The sequence below is a fragment of the Littorina saxatilis genome, linkage group LG15, assembly GCF_037325665.1.
Source record: "Littorina saxatilis isolate snail1 linkage group LG15, US_GU_Lsax_2.0, whole genome shotgun sequence".
NCBI classification, from domain to species: domain Eukaryota; kingdom Metazoa; phylum Mollusca; class Gastropoda; order Littorinimorpha; family Littorinidae; genus Littorina; species Littorina saxatilis.
This window is the reverse complement of record NC_090259.1, coordinates 3,874,469-3,880,886: the sequence shown is the minus strand read 5'-3', so window position 1 is coordinate 3,880,886 and position 6,418 is coordinate 3,874,469. Positions and strand designations below refer to the sequence as shown.

Here is a 6,418-nt window from a genome sequence, read left to right as displayed (position 1 = left end):
GAAGCGGTTTTACATTTCGTTTGCGACATTAGTTTTGAATTTCTGTCAAGCAAGCACACACCGGTTTGACTAATTACTACGCGACCGCACGCGACCACACGCGACCTTGCGCGACCTCAACCTAAGCATGTACATGTAATATTTTTAGCATCTTCACAACATTATCTGACTTTATACCAAGTTTTAAGTCAAAGAAATTAAAAATAACGGAGGTATAATGTATTTTGCGACGAGCTATCGAGCGAAAGTGAAAGCATCGTGCTCCAGCGTCCGACCACGTTCGCATTGATTTAAGAACGTAGGATCAACCTCAAACCAAATAATGTTCATGTAATATATTTATATATATAGTATCTTCAGAACATTATCATACTTTGTACTAAGTTTTAAGTCAGAGATATAAAACATAAGGAAGTTATGATGTATTTTCGAAGAGCTAGCGAGCGAAAGTGCAAGCATCGGATATCTGCGTCCGACCATGTTCGCATTGAGCCTGCGTTCTTAGGCCAAAAAAAAAAAAAATAGGTGTGGTTTCGGTAACATAGCCAAAAAAAATATAGGGTAGGAAGGTAGGCAATCACTTTTTTTTTTTTAACTTTTTTTTCTAATGTAGTGGAGGAGTGGAAGGGTAGTAGTAGTAGAAGCCCAAGTCCAAGCGTCTTGTTTCAACTTTTTATTCAAGAAAACAATGCAAGGAAACGTAGAGGCCGAAGGCGAAACCCGTAGACAGCAAAGCAAGTGTAGTGTCGTGTTCAGCTGCTAGGAGCGAAAATGCATGCTTATGCCGGGGTCCGGCTTATACTTATAGCCCCGGCGCGGACTGCACAGAAAGCACCGTCCGCCGAGAATAAAAATCGCCTGAATACGGCCAGAAACACGAAATCTGTGTTTCTTACACTTGCTTTACCCTACGTTATTTTAACAAATACATAACCAATCCTAACAAACAATACATCAAATTAAAGCTACGACCTTTAGCTTTCCATTGCAATAGATCACATTTCATAAAAACTTATATTTATTTGATGTAACCAAGTGCACTTCGCTACCCGAAACACTCTAATCATCGCATAGCGAAACAGCCTTGTGTACAGTACATAGCAGACGATACGATGCTGCGCGCGCACCATTGCCGGCGCAAATTCTAATAAAATACCTTTCTTTATATATGTGGTGGAGCGCATGCGGGTGTTAGCAATATTTTACAAAAAAAGCGAAGAGGGAGAGAGTACACAAACAATAAAAAGTAGTTTGAATACTTTGAATGATGTTCTCTGTCCTCTTTATTGTATAACACTCACGCACACAATCACCAAGCATTTAAAATAAAAGTTAAAAATAGGTTCGTCAGACTAATGCTACTTTTCAATAAACATTTTCAACACTTAGTCTGAAAAAGGTGGAAACACATACTCCGCACTCAACTCAGAAGTAGCTTGAGGCAAATCTCTACAACGAAAAAGTTCTGTTGCCACAACACTATAAAGTCACTGGTGTACGTGTGCTCTAAAACACGCTATTAAACACGGTAGTAAAACACTACCTAGAACTAACACGCTAGTACTAAACATACACTATGCTAAAACACGGTAGTAAAACACGCTATGCCATACATACACGGTAGTAAAACACGCTATGCTATACATACACGGTGGTAAAGCACGCTATGGTATACATGCACGGTAGTAAAACACGCTATGCTATACCTACACGGTAGTAAAACACGCTATGCTATACATACACGGTAGTAAAACACGCTATGCTATACACCGTAGTAAAACATACACGCTATCATAAACACGCTATGCTAAACATACACGCTATCATAAAAACGCTATGATAAAACACGGTAGTAAAACACGCTATGCTATACACACACGGTAGTAAAACACGCTATGCTATACATTCACGGTGGTAAAACACGCTATGGTATACATACACGGTAGTAAAACACGCTATGCTATACATACACGGTAGTAAAACACGCTATGCTATACATACTATGCTAAACACAGTAGTAAAACATACACGCTATCCCACCAAGAGTCCGCTCGGCTGGGAAAACAAAAAGTAAAAGCAAAGTCAGTAATTACCGAAGCGACAATTCATATCAAAGTATCATCTCACACAGTCATCAAAACCACAATTACAATCATTCAAGTTCCAGTATTACATCATGCATGTTTGGTTCTCAATCTAATCATTGGCCTTCTCTTCTGTTGTTAATTACACATCATTTTATTACAGCTGTCAATTTCCAGACAAAACAACAGACCATTTAGCCAAATCCAATATTGGTCCGAGAGGGGACCAACTTTCTGTGCTTGCTGAGATCTAATTCCACACATTCACATGACTAAAGAACAATCAAATTATTGTGCCAATTCCAAAGAAGATGTACCGATAACAAAAGGTCTATTCTCACCTGGTCTACATCATCTCTGGACACGAAACACTCCCTGGTTCACAACAGCATTCAGTTCCAGGACATACAGCCAACACACACTCCATCACTCCAATTGGTACACACCAACACACACTTTTTCACTTCACAAATGCATCACAAATGCATAATTCATCCAAAGGCCGGCAAGGCTTGACATGTTCTTTCTCTGCCAGTCCAGGCCACAAGTGCGCGTTTGTTTCAACTTTGGCCGAGTTCATTACAACTTTTACTCATTTTAGTCGGGAAAAGGGGAAGGGGGAAGAGGGTCCTATATGACGCTGCTTGATTATGCGTCGCCACCCCAAACATTCTTTTATCAATACGATCTAAACTAATTTAACTTATTAAGAACAAAACTAAGCATTCCCCATTCAGGAATATTCAAACAAATGCATAGTCTGTGTGTTTTCATTCAAACCGAACACGCAGACGTAACCGATAGACACAAGCTGACACCCCTGTCTGTGAAATGACGAAACCCTAAAACCTACGTCATACCTACGTCATACCTACGATAACAGCCTACGACGCAATACAGGCGCTAGAAATTATAATTCTATTGACACAGTCACACAATGTCAATACAGATTTCTCTCACTCACCACATTCTCCCCAACTTAGCATGACTTCTCCTGAAGGCATGTCTTGGAAACAAAAACATGATGTTAAACCCTAACCACCAAAGAAGTTTCAACAACCAATCAAAACTCAAATTGGGCTAACCTATATCTTCAACCGTCGCAAGTCTCAGTCACAAAAGCTAATCCTGAGTAACACATTTCGAACCTACACGTCAACCACTATTTAAAGATGCATTGACTGTACCGAAACTATTACCACATTTCGAACCTACATGTCAACCACTATTTAAAGATGCATTGACTGTACCGAAACTATTAACACATTTCGAACCTACATGTCAACCACTATTTAAAGATGCATTGACTGTACCGAAACTATTAACACATTTCGAACCTACATGTCAACCACTATTTAAAGATGCATTGACTGTACCGAAACTGTTAATACATTTCGAACCTACATGTCAACCACTATTTAAAGATGCATTGACTGTACCGAAATTATTACCTTAACAATGCTAACAAAGACTTCGACATGTTGATGATACAGATCAGGAGGGGGGGGGGGGGGGGATTCTCATTGAATAATAAAAGGAAATGATCCAGAGGACAGAGAACAACGTACTGTCAAGGACGCCAAATTTTTTTTCCACAACAAAGTAACCTTAGAACATATTTACATGCCTAACCTGCTCTAAACAATAGGCAACACAGAACAGCTGCTCCCCAACTTTACTTGAACCCACTCCCTAAGAATCCAATAATGTTTCCATGATCCGAAGGAACCGAGGGAGTACGTCAACTGCACGCGAATGCACTGTGCGGGGTTCCTTGTACAAGTTAGTATATAACATTTAATAATATGTAGATATATCCTTCCCTCCCAATATGTTCGATATGTTTGATATTTTTGATATTTGGTATTTCAACAATTAAATGTTGCTCACCATGTTTGCTTAAAACAAATTAACTAGCAACGCATAACCCAAGCCCCAGACTTCGCATGGTTACCGTTTCAGGGCGATCCCGGTGAGAAGACACTGTGGGGTTGCTCATGGGACTACCCCCCACTGCATCTTCCATCTCACCGTCGCGAACGTTTCAGGGCGATCCCGGTGAGAAGACACTGTGGGGTGCTCATGGGACTACCCCCACTGTATCTTCCATCTCACCGTCGCTCAGGGCGATCCCGGTGAGAAGACACTGTGGGGTTGCTCATGGGACTACCCCCACTGTATCTTCCATCTCACCGTCGCTCAGGGCGATCCCGGTGAGAAGACACTGTGGGGTGCTCATGGGACTACCCCCCACTGCATCTTCCATCTCACCGTCGCTCATGGTGAACAATAAAACAACATTATCACACAAGTGACGCTATTCTGCTCAAATGTATACAAAATGCTTGAACATAAACACAGCACACAAATGAGGCAAATATGCAGTAATGCTCACTAGATCCACAAGTCCACGAATTCAACAAAATGTCACTACCGGGTCAGTAGCAAGACATGATAAAGCAGATATACAGAACGCACACGGTATCAGGACGCCTGTTCCGCATCAGCCACTGTTCCTCTGTGGAAGATATTTAAAAATTCCACTCACCATTGGCCGTCGATACGTTCCACTAAATGTCCTTTCACATTACTGGCACGTGCAGAAACAAACACAGTCACCACAGATCCTCGGAAATTGACGGTGTTAAAGTCGTCCACTCCCTGGGGTTGGTCGATAGTCGAGCTGGAGTCTCTCCTCCAAAGTCCGTCCATCACCGGGTCGTTCCAGGTTGGTGACGGTGGTTCCAGGTTGGTGACGGGTGGTTCCAGGTTGGTGACGGGTGGTTCCAGGTTTGTGACGGGTGGTTCCAGGTTGATGACGGGTGGTTCCAGGTTGGTTCCAGGTTGGTGACGGGTGGGATAGCGTGTATACCTAAACTACTACTACTGTACTACTTTCTATTCTCAAAATATGTGTCCACTTATCTATCCTGTCGGCGACGCCAAAATGTGGTGGAGCGCATGCGGGTGTTAGCAATATTTTACAAAAAAGCGGAAAGGGAGAGAGTACACAAACAATAAAAAGTTGGTAGAATACATTGAATGATGTTCTCTGTCCTCTTTATTGCATAACACTCACGCACACAATCACCAAGCATTTAAAATAAAAGTTAAAAATAGGTTCGTCAGACTAATGCTACTTTTCAATAAACATTTTCAACACTTAGTCTGAAAAAGGTGGAAACACATACTCCGCACTCAACTCAGAAGTAGCTTGAGGCAAATCTCTACAACGAAAAAAGTTCTGTTGCCACAACACTATAAAGTCACTGGTGTAACGTGTGCTCTAAAACACGCTATTAAACACGGTAGTAAAACACTACCTAGAACTAACACGCTAGTACTAAACACACACTATGCTAAAACACGGTAGCAAAACATACACTATGCTAAAACACGGTAGTAAAACACGCTATGCCATACATACACGGTAGTAAAACACGCTATGCTATACATGCACGGTAGTAAAACACGCTATGCTATACCTACACGGTAGTAAAACACGCTATGCTATACATACACGGTAGTAAAACACGCTATGCTATACACCGTAGTAAAACATACACGCTATCATAAACACGCTATGCTAAACATACACGCTATGATAAACACGCTAGTAAACACGGTAGTAAAACACGCTATGCTATACATTCACGGTGGTAAAACACGCTATGCTATACATTCACGGTGGTAAAACACGCTATGCTATACATTCACGGTAGTAAAACACGCTATGCTATACATTCACGGTAGTAAAACACGCTATGCTATACATTCACGGTGGTAAAACACGCTATGCTATACACAGTAGTAAAACATACACGCTATCCCACCAAGAGTCCGCTCGGCTGGGAAAACAAAAAGTAAAAGCAAAATCAGTAATTACCGAAGCGACAATTCATATCAAAGTATCATCTCACACAGTCATCAAAACCACAATTACAATCATTCAAGTTCCAGTATTACATCATGCATGTTTGGTTCTCAATCTAATCATTGGCCTTCTCTTCTGTTGTTAATTACACATCATTTTATTACAGCTGTCAATTTCCAGACAAAACAACAGACCATTTAGCCAAATCCAATATTGGTCCGAGAGGGGACCAACTTTCTGTGCTTGCTGAGATCTAATTCCACACATTCACATGACTAAAGAACAATCAAATTATTGTGCCAATTCCAAAGAAGATGTACCGATAACAAAAGGTCTATTCTCACCTGGTCTACATCATCTCTGGACACGAAACACTCCCTGGTTCACAACAGCATTCGGTTCCAGGACATACAGCCAACACACACTCCATCACTCCAATTGGTACACACCAACACACACT

The 6,418-nt window shown here is 41.2% G+C and overlaps 1 long non-coding RNA gene across 1 annotated transcript; it reads right to left on the bottom strand.

The window, feature by feature from the left end:
• Positions 1-1,167: 1,167 nt before the first annotated feature.
• On the bottom strand, positions 1,168-5,686 carry LOC138948237 (uncharacterized). Its single transcript, XR_011449936.1, has 2 exons — positions 2,012-5,686; positions 1,168-1,706 (listed from the first exon to the last, which is right to left on the bottom strand). It is a non-coding gene; the product is annotated as an uncharacterized lncRNA (long non-coding RNA).
• Positions 5,687-6,418: the final 732 nt, after the last annotated feature.